The sequence below is a fragment of the Falco punctatus genome (assembly GCF_963210335.1).
Source record: "Falco punctatus genome assembly, chromosome: 3".
Classification (NCBI taxonomy): Eukaryota; Metazoa; Chordata; class Aves; order Falconiformes; family Falconidae; genus Falco; species Falco punctatus.
In genome coordinates this window covers 45,337,385-45,359,469 of record NC_137582.1, presented here as the reverse complement: position 1 = coordinate 45,359,469, position 22,085 = coordinate 45,337,385, and positions in this window count along the sequence as shown.

Here is a 22,085-nt window from a genome sequence, read left to right as displayed (position 1 = left end):
ACAAATGGAGAACTTCAGGGAACAGCCCACCACAATTCCCACTACAAACCTGGGTAAGTATGCCAAGCTGTATCTGGGATACAGGGTGACAACTTGCTAGGAGAATTTCACCTAGATAAATGTTCCTAGCTATGATGCCACTTTATAACCACATTTATTTGATTTGGGGTGACAGCTAGAGAAATCTGACTCATTTGTAGGAGCTTCAGAACAAAGCTCAGTAATAACATCTTGCATTTATACAACATATTTTCACGTCTGGAACACAAAATGTACATAATGATTTAGCAGCATCTTCATTAGGCACATCCATTTTGCAGGTGTGGGAAAGTTTCGATACTTAGAAGTTAAATAACTTGCCTGAATCCACACAGGAGTTCTGACTCAGAGCTGAGAATATAATTTAGAATAACTAAGGCCTCATCTTTTCAATCACTAACCTACAATCTCTTTTAAATTACTTTTTGCTTTTGGATTAAAAGATACAAACTCAATTTAACTTATGATACATAGCCAACTTGATTTCAATGCAAAATCCTCAGTGCCATTCAGTTGTTCAATTGCCTGAGTTAAATAAAAAGCTAAAAATATTCTTGTCTTTCTAGTGATTTATAGGAATATGAGTCACAAGCACTAAGAAGGGGTGACATGCATGCTGATATTTTAATACATTTCCCAGTAAATAGCAGATCCTGTTCCCCAGATTTTTAAAACCAGAGGCAAAAGCTGTGATGCCATTAAAAAGCAGCAGTTCTTCTGTTGCAACCTCTGTTGTATAGCACTTCGGCTCCCTTCTCTGTTGGGCCGCTAAAGAACTCTTTCCCCGAGACCCAGCTGGCCCTGGCTTGATACCTCAGAAGACCAGTATTTGTATTTCTTATCATGGAGTCGTTTCAGGCAGAGCTGCAGATGCTGCACTTTTCAGGAATTTACTAGGCTACTTCCTTCAGTGGTATCCTGTGGCAATGAACTTTGTACTTGTACAACGTTCCATACAATGAACCGGGTGCTTGTACTATTTTATCGCTGTTGCCTTTTCATATGGGTATTTCTTGTCCTTGTGGTAATCTAAAGGCCAAATCTGGTTCAAACCTCTGTTCTTCATGACATGTTTTGCTATTTTATATATGCATCACCTTGCCCTTTTTAATTGTAGCTTTTGTTTTTAAAATGTGCCTAGTCCTTCTCATAGTTTCAATGTTTGTGTTATCCTACCATAGACCTTTTCAGCATTTGTTAGGTCCTTTCTAAGACAAAATCGATCAACAGGGATTATGATATTTACTATAAAGCTCTATTCATGCAATACTATTATAAAACCTGCCATTGACTTCAACAGGGCTTTGGCATAGGTAACTGTATAAATTGAAAATTAATTTCTCTGCTTTCATCTTATGTGGTTATTTACTCTATATTCCCTTTTCTAGGGATTGCATAATGCTTCGGAACCGTCTTTGCAATTTAAGTAATGACTGATACTTGATAAATTTCTCTTTCTGCATTTATTGATCCCCATTCTCCAGATTTTTAGCAATGAACTCACAGCGTTAATCTACAGAGCATCACAAATGACCCCTGGATCAAAACTGGTTATTGATTCTTACTCAAATGCTTTGCAACCTTTAAGTAAAAATACCTTTTGCCTTTCAAAATGGTAGAAATCTTTGAATTTAGCATGTAGATGCTTTGAACATCAGCTACTATTCAGCCAGCTCTATCTAATAGTACCTAAGTGTAAAAACATGGAAAATTGACAACTTCTTTATGTGACATCATCAACATGTTCAAGATGCAAGATTCACTCACCCAAAAGTGAAAACCATTCTCATGTCTTTTCAAATATGATAATTATATTAACAATTTTGGCACAAGGTACTTCCTGGGGATTAGTGGCTGACTGGGATAAGTGGCCTTTGCCTCAAGTATCAAGTCTTCCCATTTCTCCATCAATTCACAGAACCTCTTCTGCACCTCCTCTGTTACTGCTAAGTAGTAATGGTTCTTTCAAATGTTAATATATATAACTACTCATTTACAATGTACTAAATCTATGACATGAAGCATGCTCCAATTACTGTTTCTAATAACCTCACCATAAAAGTGTTCTTTCTATAATAATTAATGATTGAATAATTTCTATAATGAGAGATAAATGTTGGTGTGGTAACATAAAGTAATATGTCTCTCTTCTGCTTTCACGCACAGACTCTGCACATAACTGATACGAGAAAATGGAACACATGTCCTCATCTTTGAGTTCCCATTCACTCCAGATTTGTGATCAATTCAGTGAACCACAAGTGTAAAACTGGAACAACACAGACCAACCTGAAGTATCCAGGTTCCTCGTTTCTTGTTTGTGTTTGGGCTTGTTTTGTTTTGAAATTATTTACATGATCTCAAAGAGCTTGCATAATGAAATCAAATTGATTTAATGCTCTCAAGAAATCATGATCTAGTGAGCAGTTTTATTATAGTTAAGAAGAAAACGGATGTCTCTCAACATAAGCGGATTAAAGACTGCAAAGAAAATTTCTTTTAAACCCCATGTCTATATCCAGTTCTTGTACCTTTGGTACAAGGTACTGTGACCTAAGGGTTTGTGCCTTGTCCTGTGAAACTCAATGTTCACAGCAGCCACTCTGAAACCCAGGGAGCAGAGGGTGTTCCTGCTGTTGCAAGCAATTTGGCAGTTCTTTGGAGCAGCCTGTGGAAAGTAATTTCTTTTCCCGCTTGCCCCTGGCTGTGAGGCCACCAGTAACACACTGTGCACAGCCTGGCACAATGATATTTTAGCACAACATACCAGAACATCTCTTACTGTAGTTGTTGAAAGACTGATGGTACATTCTCTTTGGTTATCATTCACGGTGATGGAGGACAGATAAGCAGCATTCAGAGGATTGTACTTTCTTAGCTTAAATGCGTCTGTAGTTCCTAGTGTCTTAGCGGACGCTTGGTTTTGCGTGCGCTGCTCAGTGCTCTTCTGGGGGTTGTGCAAGTGCGTACCTTACTAAATGAGCAGCACCTCTGTGTAACACATGCCATACTGTCTGGTTATTTGACTATTATGAAATAATTAAAGTTATATCATGATATAGTTGTGAATACTTCTTGTAGTCATTTTGGTGTTAACCCAAAGTGGCGGCAAGTTGCTGGTACTGGAATTTACTGACAATGTTTAACACGGAAGACAACTGAGAAGAATAGGTCTGAAGCAATTAGCAGGGTGCTGTCATGCTTATATGTTTAATATAAGATACAAATTTCTAGTCTGCTTCCTGTCAGACTTAACTTGTAAAAGCTGTCAGAACTCATTAAGTTTGATTTTCCTTTTATCCTGATTGTATTTAAGACAGAGGTAGAAGCATCCAGAATTTCATAAATGTCTTTCATCTAATTGTTCAAGCTGTTTGTTTCTGTAGTTAGTGTGCATGACTTACCTTCATGGCTTCTGCTAAGGTGTATATGCTTGAATATTCTGACTGCTAGGTTTGGTCAACTCAGAGTTTGCCAAACACAGTCATCTGAAATCCTTTTGACAAAGATACACTGCAGATACAGGCAGATGAAGCTGCTCTTTAGCTGCTGTGAGTAAGGATGTTGAACAGGCATCAGGTGGGGAACGGCACATTAATGTGCAGCATATTCTGTCTTTAACAAAGCAAAGCCTCTTGTGGCAGACAGGAAGGGAACAAAGTATTTCTTCTTTGTCCGATCCATTTATGTGTTGTGCCATAACAATGTCAGGAAAGTAGTGGGATGAAGCGCATATATTTGTAACAGAGGGAAGCAGTCCTTTGCAGGCTGGTTACCTGATCCAGCTTTTTGTTACGTTCATGTCCTACAGTTCATTTGATCAGATGACACTACACTAACTGGTGCTGTAGCAGTTTTTAATGGTACCTCACAGGAGATTTTTGATTTTCTGAGCTTAAAGCTTATCACCTAGTTTAATTTCAGAACCTGCTGTCCCCTTTGTGAATACACTGTTAAATTATCCTCACTTATTTTTCCATGCTCTTACAAAAAAAGTATATGGAGTTATGTTCTTCCAGGAACAGATCTAGAGGCCATATCAGCCAATCCCTGCTTGTCCCTCTCTACACTAGATCTTAAGAAGCCTTAAACAGTGTGTCTTAATCTAATGATTCCCAAGATGTTTGAGAAATGCAGGATTTGGCCAGTGTTTTTGAAGTGAGTTGTGGGGCACATTGCTAAGCAGCTCCCATCTGAAGTCTCACCTTCATTTAGACTTCCAAAAAAAAAATCAGTGCCTCCAGAGTGATCATCCCATCTTTCAATGATATCGCTGGCTCTTAAGGACTTCTGTCTCCACTTTGGAAGTCTTTTTCCTAAATAAGCTGCATTGTTTACATGAGTTTATAATTTATAAGAATCTTGCATTTCTGCCATTTCTAAGTGTGTTGTCACCCTTAAACCACTGTCTGCCATTAATCTGGTTTGAAGATTTCTCAGTTCTACCAAAAGTTCTCATGGACTTCAGCTGTCAGGCTGGTAGAAAAAGTAGTCCAAGAAGAGCAGCTGAATCAGACCTAAGTATGGTTTATGTTTAGCTGCTATACCAGGTGTTATAGCAGTAAATTAAAATAAGCCTGAGGTAAGATTCCAGCTCTATTGACACATATAAAAAAGGAATTGTGGGCAGCAGATTGAAATACCCATAAATGCAAGCAGAGTGTGGTCAGTGCAAAGAGACACTGCTGAGCTGAGCCGAGCTGAGCTGAGCAGCAGCTTTCTGTGATAAACTTCATAGCTCTTCCCTAAAGTTTCATCTCCTTTCCTGGGTAGAATAGTAAGGTGTATGTTATTGTTAACGGTGTTTTTATTCTTCACTATACTTTTCTCAAGACCAGACAGGAAGATGCAGTCAAAGAGATTTCTTCTACATGAACAGGTAACAAAGCATCACATCGTTCTCAGGGTGTAAAGTTTTAGTCAAGATGCAGCGTAGCATTAAATCAGTGCCCTGACATACTCAACATGGGGACTTTATCAATCAGTGAACCTCTTTTTGTTTTGTTTTGTTTTGTTTTCAGGAAAAAAAAAAAAAAAGAGAAACTTCTAGGGTTTTTTACTGTGTGTTTTAAAAGGTGTAGGTTTCTTTAAATTTTTTTATTAAATATTGCTGTGCATTGCTTCAAATGCACTCAGTTGTTTTGCATGGTGGTAATGTTAGGCTGGCCAGATTATAGATGCTTCAGTCTTCGAACCACTTTTAAATATGAGGATTTGATTCATAACCTTTCCATCTTTTGTTGTGCCACATTCTTTGTGTTGTTTAACGTTAGTGTGCTCAGGAAGATCCTCACCCACATCCTCTTTAATTTACATTATCTGGGCTTCTTCAGCAGATTTCTCATTCCTCTTTGTCACAGACATGTCCTTTAACCAGTATATCATATGGGATGGAAACCTGCTCCTCCTTTATTCCAAATGCAGAAGAGAAACCGTTAGTAAGCCATTTCCCATCTCCCTGAGTTAGTATTTATGATTCATTGAGTGCAACAGATAATGTAGAAACTAAATGTGCTTGCCTGAAAGGAACACAGCCTACATTTAGGAAATCCAGTGATAATATTAGTTGTAAATGTCTACTATATAAAATTTTAGCAGTTTCTCACTCCCAGCAACAGTCTGACTATTGTAGTCTGAAGCGCCCAATATGACACTGCGTTTCTGCAGTAGCACTTTTTCTCTTCCCTTTCCACAGCTGATCACTTACCGTTTGCTATTCGGTGTTGGTTTGGTATTCACTGCTGCCAGAACCCAGAGTCTGAGAAGGATTGCCACCAGCCCCTCATAGCAGTTTGCCTGGTGCTGTCTCCTCCTGAAAGAGCAACTGTAAGCTTGATTGTTGACTTGAGAGTCCCTCACCAGGTTCTTCAGGTATGTTGATGAGGTCATACAGCTTCAGCAAAAGCCATCTCTACATTATGAAAATGTGTTACAAAGTTTTTGGAAAAAAAGTGGCATGGAGGGTTCTACCCAGGTTTTCACAAGATAAATACCGTACAGGAACACTTCCACTTTTTTCTCTCTTACTGTTTTTCCCATGCTCCAAAACTCAGCCATACCAGTCTGCAGTAAACCCTCATGAAAAGTAAACTCTGCAGTTCTCTGACCTCATTTGACCCCAAAGGAATAAGCAGCATTATGTTATTTCTTCTAATTAACACTTAATGGAGCATTTGAATAAAATACAGCAACAACAAATTGGCAAAGTATGCCTTAAGTGTCCTATGACAGAAATACAAGTGACATTTGGCCAATGCAGTCTTTTCTCTTCACTCACCAAGAGATGTCAATCAAGATGTCTTGTTCTCTCACAGACCATCCATCTACTGGAAATGCTTAAGAAGGTTTGGATCACTCTTTTCCCTGTGTTAACAGCATCAACAATGAGCTCTTTATCTAAGGGTCAACAGGTCATTAGCATGTCAACTTGGATTACTCATTGTTTCACTCCAGGGTCCCGTTTCCCTGAGGCAGCACAGCATGCAGGCTTAGATTTGTCCTGGGATCTGTTTTGGAGGGGAACAACTGGGTATCTCTCAAACAAAACCCATGAGTGATTTGATGCTTGGATCTATCAAAGGCAGTTCCAGCAGCTGTTATGGCCAGGGCTATGCCCGTCTCTCTACCCAGCTCAGGCCTCCAGCAGGTACCCAGTATGATGGACCTTTTCATGTACTGTAATATTGTAGCCTGCTTTATGCAGCCCACACTCTCAGCAGTCTGCTGGAAAGGTATAAATGTACTGTAGGTGTCTCAGTTTCTGAGCACATTGAAAAAGAAATGGTAAATCTTTTTTAAAAGATAAAAAAACCAACAAAACAAAACAACAAACCATCAGTGAAGTGTCCAGGACAAAAGAGAGGCTTGACACATCCCGGAGGAGAGCTCAGACGTTTGTAGCAGGACTTAAACAACCCCAGAAATGAGGGACTGGAAGAATTTCCCTGTTTAACCAGGGGGAGCAGCAGTGTGGCTTCATGGCCAGAACTTTGAGGTTCAAACCAGGCTGTGTAGCTCAAAATTAGAAAGACTAGAAGTGACCCATGATGAAAGCCAGCTCAAAGCAGACAAGTAATGTCTGTGTGTTAGGCTGTGGGTGACTAGACACAGATCTGTGGACACCAATGCCTATGGGACAGTAATTGAGCCAAGGCACTGTGGAGAAGGGAGCAATCATAGATAGGCGTGTGAGAGAGCAACTGTGGCACGGTTGACAAGGAGAATAAAATCACTCTCTGTAGCTTACCACTTGGCATTCTTTTGCTAGGTAGATGAGTGGAGAACAATTTATTAAGACTTTTGGCACCATCTCCCACAGTGTAATTCTTTGGAAGATGAAGCAGCATGGGCTAGAAGGAAGGGTTTGTTGCATGGACTGTTAGGTGGGTTAAAAATTGGCTGGATCATCAGGCTCAAAGAGCAGCAATCAAAAGCTCAATGTCAAGATGAAGACCACAAAATAACTGGAGTAATTTAGGGGCTGATACTGCAGCCCGTATAATCATCTGCATCAAAGAGCTGGATGATGATATAAAGTTTTGGAAAAATCACTGGGAAGGGGAATTGGAGAAAAGTGGGACCTAACAGAAGTTGTAGTATTATAGAAACCTTTTTAGGGTAAAATACAGTTGTCACTTTCAGGACAGTTGATGTGCATGGAATCTAATCCACCATGGTTCCCCAGGCAACACAACCTGCTATCCTAGAGGAGCAGTGGAGGGTGGAGCGGAGTGGAGGATCTGCTGTCCTCCTTGCAGGACTGGGAACTTGATGGTACCGTACAGCTGATAAGTCGCATAGCAGCTGTCAGGTGGGAGATATAAGAGACAATGTTCATTGCTGAGCCAACAACTATGGTGAAATCACTTTCCTCAGATGAGCCTTGCTCATTATAATCTCGTTATAATACTAACGCACACCTCCATCTCAAAGTTACCCACCTCCAAGGTATGACCACCCCTCACTAAGCATGTGCTTTATATTTTTGTTGGCTATATCTTTAAACAAGAAGGGAGAGAATCTTACGCCAATCAATAATAAAATAATGTATGACTGGAGTTACTCAAGCTCCATCTGAGAGTACATAAAAGTATAAAAGTGAATGAATGAGGGGAGAATTTAGGAAAAACTTCATCATAACTTCTGGGATCAGTCGATGGGCTGAACCTGTATTCTCCCCCCTAGGGACGCTGACTGGGCAAGAACTTTGGCTTATGCGCGCTAAATAGCTTGTGCTAGCTGTTATTAGTGATTATAGTTTGGCTGTATATAGTTTGGTTGTATATCACTTCAAGCTTATTTTTGAAGACATTCCCTATCATGGGCAATCACGAATCCTAATTTGTCATGATTTTATAATAAAGTGTGTTATTCCATAAACTGTTAGTGTTAGTCCTTTGTGGGTGCTAGTAGTCACCAGCCATGGGATAACATATTCAAACGAAGTGGGAAGACCTGTTGAGGGGTCCCTTTTACACTGTTGGTGTGTTTCCCTGAACAAGTCAGTCGAATCGCCCTCCGATCCAGCAGGATTGTTCAGTGAAGGGTCTCTATAACGGGATGCTCTCAGACTGGTTGGGCACAAGGGTCTCAGCTTTCCTGTGGCACTGATAGACAGACCAAACACTAAGGGTTGAGAAAATCAACCCCCACCCCACCGCCCCTTCCGCATGACAGAACTGTACTATTAGCCAATCTATGCACGACATTAGATTAGGTACAGTGGCTGACATGATAAATAGCAGTGTTCAGTCCAGGGGTGTAAGGGCTTTTTCCGAAATCTGTGCAGGCTTTTCCTGCTTGCTCCCAAGCCCTGGATGTAGAGATAAAGAAAAAACTTGGTTCATTGTCTGGGTGCCAGGCTGCAGAGTCATTATGCCTTAAAATGTAGTGAGGAAGCAGCTAGCACTAAATCTGGCTCTCGGAGCTCACCTGCAAATCAGTTCCGTGCACATCTGTCTGCAATGAGGGGCTGCCCAAAGCCTCCACATTTTATAATCCTGATCTGGGAAGAAGAGACCTCCTCAGATGAGCATGGAAGGAGTAAACAGCTCGGGGGAGCGTGAACTGGCTCCAAAGGTGCTTTGCTGCACATAGGCACATTCCAGGGCAGAACTTGGGTGGATAAATGATTGTCTATAACCAGCACTTATGTATGCAATAAAGGATCTCACATGGGGTCTGTGCCTTCGTATGCCACACAGGGGGACGTGAGAAACTGCCAACTGCAACCATAAATGACCACAAATAGCAGCTCAAGAAGTTGAAGTTAGAAGAAAGTCACTAGGAGGGTAATACACCACTGAAACAAGTTGTGCACAGACTCTTCATTCTTGGAGGTTTTGAAAACTGAGATAGATAAAGCCACAGCTGAGTTGACCTGATCTTAGCAATGGTGCCACTTTGAACAGGAGGCTGGACTAGAAATCTCTAGAAGTCCTTCCCATACAATGCTTTTGTGAGTCTATGATACTGTGCTACATTGCAGTTCTCATGAATCAGCCACAGAGCCTTAGATAGTGACATCTGGGATTTTTTGGGATATGTTTAGACTCATGTAGTGTCTTTTAGCCACCTATTCATTGTAAAAAGGAACGTGGGTTTACACTTTCTAGATGTCAGGGAGCAGCAAGGGCAAGCTGCTCTGCAAGAGAAGGGGAACTAGGAGCAGAAGGTGGCGGCAAGGCAGGCAGGGTCTGTGACCTCCCCAACAAGAAGTCAGGAAGTTTAGACAGCCAGGGTCAGCATCAGGTCCAGCGACAGTGATCAAGGTCAGCCTTAGTCCAGTGACAGCCCTGCAAGTCCATTGTGCCCAGGCTGGTCCAGGGTCAAGCCAGGAAGTCAAGTCAGTCAGGGTCAGGACCGAGGAGGTATTTGGCCCAGACACACAGAGCTGTAATGTAGCAGAGGCATGGCCAAGATGAAGAGCCACAGCTTGAAAGCAGCTCCCAAGGGAAACCTTGGAAGGCAGGATATTGTTTCTAGCTTTCTTCAGATAGTTTTTATTAGCAAAGGGGTTGACTTTGGACTCAGTCAAGTAGATTCCTTAACATAGTCAAATAGGCTCTGACAAACTGGGGGGAGTGTGCTCAAGACCCTGACACCAGGGGGATTCCTGCCCAGAGCTCAGCAATCCAGAGCCTAAAGCTGGAGAGGAGAGCTTCTCTGGCCTGTAAGCCCTTAACCGCATCTTGGTTACAAGGCAAACACCAGTTCAAGTTAACAGGTGTTTGACTTTTCAGAAGATGTTTTAGCAGATTTAATACTGAAAATCCCATAGACATATCCCAAACTAGAAAGGTGGCAGGTCTACCCCATCCAGCCAGTCTCTGTCATCTGTGGCTGTTTCATCTTTCTGACAGATCAGCTGGCTTGACTACCTCATTTCACCACAAATGTAGCAGTAGTCAAGGCTTAGCTAAAGGGTAGCCATCTCTGATATTGAGAGCATTTCCTAAACTTAAGCTTCTTTTCTTCTCACTTTTGCAGGAAGAAGTTTTTTGGTGTTGTGACTAGCTCAATTCCTTTTGTGCAAGTGGGAAGCCTTTCTCCTTACTTTACATTAGGTTATGTTATTTAAAATATGTATTATTAATACACACATGGCTTTCTATACCTGCTTAACATAAACAACACAATTAAAAAATGGGTATTAGACTACTGTAACAAAACAGCCTCCTCCCTCCTTTTTTATGTTTTTTTTTAGGATGTCCTGTCCTTGGTGTGTCACAATATCCAGCAGCTGGCATTCATGGGGCTGCAGTCCTGTGGGTCTTCAGGCAGAGCGGGTAAAGACTACAAGAGGGACCTGAAACACAGCAGCACATGGCTGTTGCACTGCCCTTTACTGAAAGAGGCTGATGAGATCTAGAGTAAAGGTTGTGTCTTGCAGCACGTGGAATATGAGCAGTGCCTCAAAACTGGAAGTAGGGAATAAACCCCTGCATCCTAGTTGCATCCACAACAAAAAGGCATCCACAACAAGAAGGCAATCCACAAGCAGTGATTATCTAAGAAACTGGTGCTCTTGGTTGTTTGAGAGCATCCAGACTTCTAATTAACACATGTTCAGTTGGCCAATGATTGCTGGCTTTGTGTATTTGTGGTCATGGATAATTACACCTTGTGATGAACTAAAATATTCCCACAGAGTACAACTGTATTGATCCACAACCTATTTATAAATGTCATGAAAATATCTTTCAAGGGGCATGAATGAGCAGCCTTGCTCTGGAGGAAATTGGGTTTGATTTGGCAGCATTAAAAGTGTTTTAAAATCATTCACTGAGCAATTACAGTGTTGGCTGTGCTCATCTTGTTGAGGTCGAAATTTGTTTACCTAAGGAATGATACACTGACCCTGCATGTATAGCTGGAGATTAGTCACTAGGATAGTCAGTGGGACATAGGGGTATATAAGTCATAGGATGATTGTTTTCTTTCAGATTTATTATTGTTTTCTCAGGACCATATTCCTCCTAGTAAAGGTATGACACAGTCTGCCAGGGCCAGTAATCCAAGCAGACAAATACCTGATGGATATGTGGGTTTGTGGGGAAAAGCTGACCTAGGAAAGATCACTGTTTAGTCAAGAAACCTCATTTTGACTACACAAGAATTAGACTATATGCAGTGTAGTCTTTCATTTCAGTCTGTAATTCTTGCTGCTTCATATGTCAGGCCTTTATCCATTGCTCACCCTACACAAGCTCAACAGACTTAGACTGGTATTCATCACTGTCCTCTCAGTGGAGCTTTAGCGTGACAGCATTTGTGTGAGACACCTTCTTCTGTGCTGCCAGGTGAGCAGGGGTGATGTAAGGCAGCTGAAACTTGTCAGATCCCATAGCTAAGTACAACTCAGATTTCAAAGCCAGAAAAATAAACTCCTGAATGTCTGTCACACTTTAAGGCTGAGAAATTCTCATTCCAGTTTAAAGCATTAGAAATTATCTTGGCTCTGTCTCAAACCCTTGTTTTGTGGTGTCACTTCTGACTATTATAAGATACAAAAGCATTTGCTTTAGAAAAATCGTTGTCTAACAATTAAAAAATTGGCTTTCAAAAAAGTTAAATATAATTGAATCCTCAAAGATTTGTAACCTATCTGCCATAAAAATGTCCTGGTCTTCTTTTACACCTTCTTTTTATGATTCAGAAATCACATTACCCATATAAAGAATTAGGACCTATAACATCTCCACACTCCAGGCTAGCATTGCTATCCTCAGCCTATGCAGCAAGAAATTTAAGGCCATCAGAGTAATGATTTTGTTCATTGTCATTTAGCAGATATCTGAGACAAATGGGAATAAGATACAGATCACTTCACAGTACTGAAGGATTCTCCTTACAGTATTAGAAGTAGTAACAACAGGCACTGAATTAACAGAAACTACACTGAGGATTCATGCACTTCAGGCTATGGCAAGGTTGCAGGATATTGGAATAACCTATCATTTGTGCATTCTCAGAATGCTTCATCTGTGAAGTGTTGCTCTTCCATTGAGCTTTAAAGTCAGAGGAAACAAACTAAATTAGTAGTGAGTATATTCATATCCCGTATGTTAGGGTTTCTCTGCTGAGAGGTGGCAACTTTATATGCTCATGGCATATGTTCAGCCATCCCTCTAAGCCTTGAATATAAACCAGGAGTTTAATTTTGTTGCTTCAAATGTGTCACACCGATGGGCTCCCCCAGCAGTTTCCAAGTACGTATGTTGTAGCTGTTGTACATAACGTGTTCTCATGCCCTGTGGTGATAAGCCTGAGCTAAGTATCTTAATACCATGAACAGCAGAGAGAAAATGTTAATTCTGGGATAGACTTTGCAAGCCTCAGCTATAACAGCGCACATTTGAAAAGGGTTTGACCGGTTTTAATGAGACCACGCTTCATGTCATCCTATCCTCATGCAGAAATGCTTGCTCGCTCTGCCCCCCTCTGGAAGCCACGGGGTGACACACGGGTGCCCAGCCAGCCGCAGCTCCCTGCTCTCCGCTCTGCCAAGCCAGCTACAACAGTTCCTGAGGCCGGGCAGGTTGTTCAGATGCCTTCGTAGTTCCAGCCGCACGAACAAAGCGCCGCAGACCATTGATCTTACTAAAGATTATTTAAAAAAGTGATGGAGAAACTGCACTAGAAGTAACAGTAGAGGAAGGCACTGTATACTGTTTGGAGCTTTTTTTTTTTGATAAAAAATAAAGCAAAAGGTGTACAAATTGTAAAAACCAAGGTTAAGACTTTGCACATAAAATTAAAACAACCGGTAAAAACCTCTTGTCATAAGGAAATCAATCCACTGTGTAGTGAGGGTGGGATAAATATGAAACATAATAATGATATGGCTCCAGATGCAAACTAATACTTTGCTTCATTTTTCAGTAAGAAAGATGATGTTCATGGGATGGAAGCAAAGGTTAAATGGCTAATGGAAGTGAATGCACAGAAGCAGAAATGGCCACATCTGGGTGTGAGAATACTCAGTATGCTCTTTCGAGAAACAAGGTAATTTACACACTGAAATCTGAAAAACATTCGGAGCTTTTAATGGAGCATGGAGGAGTATCATATGACTAGTAAACAGCAAAAGCACTACCCATATATATGAAAGGGGAAGGAAAATAATCCAGAATCAAAAATCTAGTCTGAATTAGAGGTAAAATTGGCACAGGTATTCAAGTGCTAAATATTTAAAAACAGGAAATTAACTAGAAATGAGGATAATATAATGATGATATAATATGATTTTAGTAGTGGTAGTTTGGTCAGATGATTATTATACTTTTTGATAACAAGGATGACTAAATCTGTGTAAAATACAGAAAATACAAAAAAACCCAACCCACTAAACCCAAAGCTACATCTCATCTACCTGTATTGTAGCTAGCTACTAACACCTTATAGGAAATTATTGTTTATGGAGGTCATTTGAAGAAAGTAGCAAGAAATATGAGCTCAGAATCAGCAAAAGAAGAGAAACAATAATTGGTCTGGAAAGAACTGCCATTAGTGGGAATCCTTAAACGTTTGGGACTGACTTTTTAACATCTTTATTAACATCTGGGATAAGAAGCTGGCATGTACTAATCAAGTTTGGTGATGACACAAAGCTCAACAGACAGGCAGACTGTAATATTGTACAGGAAAAACTAGATGACCTTGAGAGTAGAGTATTAGAAATGGGATGAAATTTAATTGCATAATGTGCAAAGTCATGCACCTAACGAGCTTATAACATGAACTTCTGCAAATTGGGAGTTTCAGATGAAAATGACAGAGAAGAAGGGAGACCCTGGGGCACTTGCTGATTACAGCAGGATTGTTAGCCAACAGTGGAGTGTGGCCATAAAAAAAGTAAATGCCACAACTGGAAAGCACCTTTCCTGGTATAGTCAGTAAAGTCAGGGGTGTGCAATCAGAAATCGTATGAAATATCACCTATTTTCCTTATTTGAAAAGGACAGTTTCACATGGGAATAGATGTCAAATCAGCTACTGGGATTTTATTCTGCGTGAATGCAAAGGCAATATAGCCATGCAGATGTCCCTGTGCTACCTGTGGGACTAGACCAGTTCCCTGCACAGTGCTGTGCCTTACCTGATGGATTCATCAGCCCCAGACAGCGCAAGCCCATTGTGCAACAGAGATGTGTCTTCCCAGAGTTAGTTTTCTTGGCCTAAAAAAGGAAAATTATCTAGAAACTTGATCACTCTCTATAAATAAATGCTGGGGTTTGTAGCTATCCTGTCGCTCAGAAGGGCAATGTTAAGGGAAAAAAAAAGCAAGCAGGGAGAAAATTAAATAAACTTAGGCTTAAAATAAAGAGAGCTTTGTAACCAACAGAAAAGAGAGATTTAGATGTGAAATTATGGAGGAAATTAAACTTGCTTTTATATGGAACTCAAATTCTTTAGCACCCTCTATTCACATTTTTTTCTAAAATGGACCCAGAAAAAGCCCTCAGTCTCTGATTTGTTCTGTAAGAGCAAAGCACCAACTTCTTTGTTTAAATCTACTACTTATTAGGGAATGTGCTGATTTTTAGCAACTTACCTTATCAATTCTTTATGGAAAACTACATATTTAATTCAAGTTTTGGGTGTCAGTGATTTTTTAAAAGAAAACTTGGCACAGAACTTTTGTTGTAGAAAACAAAATTAAATTACTGTAGTTGTTTTGTAGTTTTTGCATCCTTTACAGTGATCTGCCATGGTATCTGCTGAACATTCGTCTGTAGGAAGAAAAGTCAGCAGTCTGAACTGGGCATTCAGAAACGTGGTGTTAATTTCTGGAGTGCAGAAAGATTTTATCCCAAAACAAACTAGTCTTTTCACACTAAAGATGATGCAAAAGAGGCAAAGTAATTTTTCCACTAGCTGCTGTCAATTGTTGATGCTTTCAAGACTAGGATACCAATTGTAGTGACAAATGTTGTTCATGGGGTCTCTTTTGGTCATATATATTTCACCGGTTGTGTCCCTCTGTGTCTTAGAGTTGTTTCTTTGAAGACCTAAAGTACTTTTCTTCTTTCTGATCCTGCTAGACACAAGTTGGCTGGCAATTTATAACTCTTGCCTAGTGAACTCCCTCAATCTAAAGTCCCTGAGTGCTTCTTTTTGAAGAAATTTAATTTATTTTTATTTTTGTAATGTTTTCCAGCTCTCACAATCCTATGTGATTATGGATGTTAGTTCGTAATTCAAGAAGAGGGTTTTTTTAATACGTATATCGAGTCCTACATGCCTTGCTGTTTTCCCTGGCTTTTACACTTGTCTATAGATTTTCAGAGATGCTGAGAAGCACATGGTTTTCAGTGATGTCTAGGACAAGTAGATACTTGCTGTCTCTTCACATTATACTGCAGCTCCATAGGAGGAAAATACAGGCAAGAGAAGAGAGGCTGCAACTCTGTCTCACACAAGTGCCCATGTTGAGCCACTCCATCATCTGGTTATTCACCCATGCAGAGCACTTGACACCTCCTGAAGGGTGCTGCAGGTCTGTGGCACTTAACATTCAATGGCAGGACTTCACCAGCCCCTGTTCTGCAACGAGATGTCCAATATACGGAGAGAGCCAATTCGATTTAGTGATAGTTTCTAGGCTTTTGTCCAATGCAGACATAGTGTGCGCCACATCACAGGAAGAGTGACAGACCAATAATCTAATCTTAGCGTTAGTATAGAGCAAACTGCTGCATGGTTTCGTGGTATTGATCATAAGTCCTGTATCAGGAAGGGCCAGACACAGTCCTCTAGAAAATCATAGCCCAAGGTTAAATCTTGACCTTTTACTAAAGGGGAAGGAAGCTAGGCTAATTGTGCCTGCCTGCTTAGTTAGGCAATAACTGGACTTGAACACCTGGTTAAAGCATTTCTGGGACTTTATGCCTCTCCAGAAATGATCTGGGAGCCATGATAGACTCCAGCAATACCTGACAGGAGGGCTTGCTGCCAGAATCAGGTTTTCTTTCTTGCACTTTTGCAAACAGTTACTGAAACAACCTTTCATGTGTACACGTAGGAAAGAGCAGGTATTTGCAGCAGTGTACGTGAGACATGGAAGAGTGACAAGGGAATACATTTCTTCTCTCTCTTATACATCCACACAGGCACACACACACACCCACACACACACACACACTCTCACACATGAGACATGTCCCAAAGCCATTAAAATCTCAGTAGAAGGGGGGAGATTTCTCAGGACCTGTGAAGTGACAGTCCCTGGCACTCCTCCAGCCGGCCCTCCTGCAGGTCCCTGCTGCATGAGAACAAGCTGATTAACAGTCTTCCGTACCCTGAAGCTAAGGGCACTTAAGGGAAGGGGTTGTTCCTTTTATCCTACAGCTGCAGAGATGGTATCGATGCAGACAAGGTAATGAGAATTTTCCAATAGTCCCAACTTCCCCTCCCCAACTGTTTTTCTCACTCTTCCTCTGCCCCTCCTTCCTCCATCTTCAATGTACTAGCTCATTAATGATTACAAAAACCCCTAGCTGGAACACACAGAAGTGCAAAGCTGCTGCTGAACAGACTCCGTTTGCCTCAGGATCGGCTGCTGCATCTGCTTGTGAGGCTGCCAGTCAGGACTGCAGATGATTTAAGAGTCTTTCTTATTGGCAATTTAGTTAAACCTGCTGTGCACAGCTAGGTCTTGGGAGAAGGAAGATGAATGCACATTTTAATGACTGAATCAGCATATATTGGGAATCAGGATGGCAGCAGCCTCACCTCCCTGGGGGCTCACCAGCTATGACAAGTGAAAAGCCTCCTGCCTGTTAAAAAGTACATGATTGCTGTATACCCCTCTGCTTGATATATATTCTAGATGGATTGTGCTGGGGCTCCCCGATGACATTAAAGCATTTGCAAGTGTTTGCAAGATGATGGTAATGCTGTTTACACCCTGATTCCAGTGCTACATCTCAGGAGGCATAAAACCGTACTGCGGAGTGGCTTAAGCAGATTGTTGCATCCTTTACGTTCTTATATGAAATGGTAGTGTAAAACATCAGACTGCTGACAGGTGTAATAGTTGTTTTATATACACACACACTTACCCCTGTGCTGGCTAGTGTAAATTAGCACACCTCCAACACAGTCAGTGGAGTCATGTTGATTTATATCTGCCGAGGGTTGCAGCCATAATGCTTGCCTCTATTTTTGTACATGTATGCATATACATTCATACACTTCAGTTTTCAACAGACAGACTTCAGCTACCCAGAATAAGATTGTCCTCCATCTGTTATTTCCAACAAAAATCTCTGCAGTTGTTCAGTCACAAATATGAAATTATTCTATATCCTCAGTGACATTGAGATAATTGAATTTATATTGGACGTATGCTTCTTTACACATACAAGAGCTTACCATCATTATTACTGCTGCTGATTTATATTCTTGCCAACCAAAGCTGCATGCATTTATGTACATAATTAATTTTAAAATATTTCAGAAATAAATCATCACATAACAAACTAACCAATCAGATGAGTATCCTATTATTCCCCTCATCTCTAACTATTCCAGTCAAACAACCAAGTTTCAAAACCTTTTTAATCATTTGAGAAGTTATACTCTTGCACTTTGAACTTGACAGTTAAAACTTTTTCAGACAAATGCATAGGAGCAAGTTGCAACTTGAGGAAAATATACAACAGACTTAGGGAAGTTAAGGAACCAGGAAGTTAACACACTGGAGAATTAACATTAAACAGCATACATATTTCAAGCTTTGAACAAATCATATCTCAGATCAGTATGTTAGAATTCAGATGGAAGCGTTGCTTTTGTGTAAACTGAACCCAATGTACTAAGGAACCAGAAAGCAGCCAGGTTTTTCCCAAAAGGATTTTTCTGCATTAGTTCTATAACAGCCATCCTAAATCTTCTTGCTGGACACATCTACTTTCTGGACCACTTGTCTCCCTGTGAGCTTTTTTCGTCATGTCTGCCTACCTTAGGTTGTCTTACTTCTGGATCAGGAAGAATATTAGCTCTGATACTCACTTTCTTAGCTAGTAAGGCTAATTTTTACCATGCTGTTCTTTAAAGGCTATATAATTTAGGCACTAGCTACGCAAAATGTGACATCTCATAATTTATTTCCCTCTGCAATAGGACACTTAATGGTTTAGCAAGATAGTGCCATTACTATTTAGACAGAGTAACACCAACTTTGTGAGTAATTGAACTCAATAGGAGCAGGTCCCCCTGTGTTTTAAATTTCAGGTATCCCACGAAAAACAGCGCAGTCAGTGCTGCCAAATTAAACCAGCTAAAGACAAGGCCAAACCTGCATCCAACTTCTACAGCACATCTGGGCCTAAAGTCAACATTTCCAATGCCTAAATGATTAGGCTGTTAGGGAGGAACTTGTAGTTTTATCTTTGGTACCAAACTACTCAGCCTGAATCTACACCAGGAACTTCACAATCCCAAAATAAGCCAGCTATGGGATTTAGACCTGTTCAGAGTTAGGCGAGAGCTGAGGAGGCAAATTCTGTATCGCAGTCCTGAGAGCTTGACTTCACCTGATTCCTGCTGCTGCTCTCCAGCTCTGTGCTGGATCTCCTTGCCAGGTCCCAGAATTCCCACAGAGTTGGGAACATTTCAGCTTCACCCCTCTATGTGCTCAAGGCCAAAACTTTGCTCACGTCCCAGTTATGCACTATTCTGAGAGTGGCAGAAGTGGCGATTGCATGTGAACTCAGCAAAAGAGTGAATTCTCTCCATCAAGAGTAAAAATGGCAAAACCTGGATCCTTCTCATTAAATAAATCATACGTACAATCCATTTGCATATGTTTTGCATTCTTGGGTATAAATTTTTAAGTATTTTAAAGGTTCAGGAAACCTGGGAGGATTTATAACATGAATCCCTCTGAACTGTGATCTAAGAGTTACTTCTCCCTTAAGAATAATGATTTATTGGGTCCAAGCAGTTATAGCATTATGATTTTTTAATCTAATGGGGCTTTCAATGCAGTTACTTTCAAAGGAAATAAAGAAAGTAATTGTAGATTAGGGAAAAAGTATGAGCTCCTGATTAATTATTAAAATTGACTGTTAATTTTAGAAACTTGCAGCAAATTGTTCGTAAAAGAGAATTTAAAGATACAGGGACATCCTTTATTATATTATATCTCAAATTCCCTATTCACAAGCAGTAAAGAACATTTTAAATATTGGAGAAATCACACTGAAAAAGTAAATAACAGTAGATATGTATTGAATTACATCAAAGATCTGTTTCCCTCCTTATATATGCACACCATTCACAAGCACGAACCCTATAAGGTGCTGTATATTGGTATATTTTTGTGTAATGTAGATATATATCTGTGTTTCAGTCTGAAAGCAGAATCAGAGAAGCTTTCCTCTTCCTTGGATCAATCGTAAAAGAAAAATCAACTCCTTACTGTGCTGAATTAAAATATTTCAACAGTTTTGGGATTCGTCAAATGCAAAAGTATTATCAGAGCTGCAAAAATGTGAAAACTATCTCCTAGCTTCATGGCAGTTCTTGAGACCCAAAAATACAGCTGTGTGTTTAACTTCACTGAGTGAAGACAAAATGTTTTGCAGCAAAAGGAGTAGATTCAATAGAAGTTATTTATCGTACCTAGACTACAGAGCAACCAGCCACTCTGCCCTTCCATAGCTTCCTTTATAGATCATGTACATGGATCCTTTTTACTGTTGGTGAAAATATACATTGTCTTTCCAAATTTGTTTTTTCACTGCTCTTCATTAAAACAGAATCGGTATGTCTGATGACAGGGAATGCCAGGTTAGAATAAATTTAATATCAAAGTTCTGTTTTACTTTCAGAAAAGGCTGCATAAAATATGCTCCCCCTTCCAAACTGATCTGTTTCCTCCACGTGTTCAGTCAGTTTTAATGCCTTCAGTAATAAACTGGGATTACGGGCACATTTTTGTCCCCTTAGCTCTGCATATTCAACACTGCAAATGAGAAACGGGTACAGTAGCAGCCTGTGCACATCAGCAAGGGAGTTCCTAATGTCCCAGACATACATACCTTTATGAAACTGAAGGTTTCATACCTTCAGCCCTGCTGTTTCTGAGGTCATAATTTCAGTTGAAGTTCGACAATGGAAAGAATGAGAGGACCTGAAGCATGCTTTCAAAGTACAGAGTAGACTTGGCAGAAAGGAAGTGATGAAGAAGTGAAGTGGTGATGAGACAGAAACCTGAGAATATTTGCAGTGGGATCAATATAATGCCCTGCTGTAATACGTTTAGAGACTTGTTTCTACCATAGCATTGAGCTACGTGTCAGTCATCCAGTGGATCAGCAAGCACTGGTCACTTAACAGCAGCATGTAAGAGGGAAAAACCAACCTCAACTAACAAAGCAAATAAAAATATTAGATCCCTAAATATTAAGCATACATCAAATCTGGCAACCTATTCGACTGCCTAAGGCAGCTGGTTTATAGAGTCATGTTCATTCCATTTAATATTATTAACAATTCCCAGGGAAGTACTGCATAGTTACAGCAGCTAGTACATTAATCTTTATCATATGTGCAAGAGTGGAAGCTTGCAACAGGTTTATGAAAACAGTGTTTATTGTTTTATTTCCAAACTGATCTCTATGCAGAAAATAATGATCTAATGAGACTACTTACTAACTGACTGCTAAATTCCCTGGGGCGAAAAATATTCTCCCATCAAGTGCTGGGACAGATACTCTTGTGAGAATCTTCAGCTCTCTGCCTTTGAGTTGTTGCTTCATCTCTTCCGGTCAATGTCATTGTGTCACGGGATGCAAATACCTTGTATTCCAGTTTTAAACATGCTGTGGGTTAAATTAATGGTTGTGCATGAAAATAATTCTGAAAGCACAAGATATCTTCCCCACAGATTCCTTTTGCCTTTGCTCTTGAATATTGTGGGGTTCCTCTAAAAAGCAGGTGACTCTATCTGGATGTACACTCTTTCAAATAGAATAAAACCACTGGCTCTTCCCCTTTCAAGAGAAAGCAAAGCTGAAAGGGCTCCTACTGTGTTCACTTTCTCAAACTCTGCTTTCTATATAAGAATATAAAAGCAGCCAGTACTGGGTCAACTCGAAGGTCTGTCTAGCCCAGTGACCAGCAGTAGATGGCTAAGGCAAAGAAGAGCAGGGCAAGGATAGTAATTTTTTACCAAATATTACCCCAGTCTTCAGCAATTTGTGGAACAGGGACTTTCTGAGCCAGAGGTCATGACTTCATGTTAAAAAGCTTTCAATAGTTTTTCTTCCATGGATATGTCAAACCACTTCCTGAAGACTGGATTCCTGTGGAAATCAGTTTTACAGCTTCACTAAATATTTTGTGAAGAAGTATGTCCTTTGGTTTGATTGAAAGGTGGCCCCTAGTGGGTTTCATTTCTCCTACTCCTTGAACTGGAAATGATGTTGACATATTGTTCCAATTTATCTTTCTCATGGTCCTTATTATTGTGAGATATTATAAATAATGAAAAAACCACACTGCTGTTTTATCTATACTTACTCATCTCTTTTCTC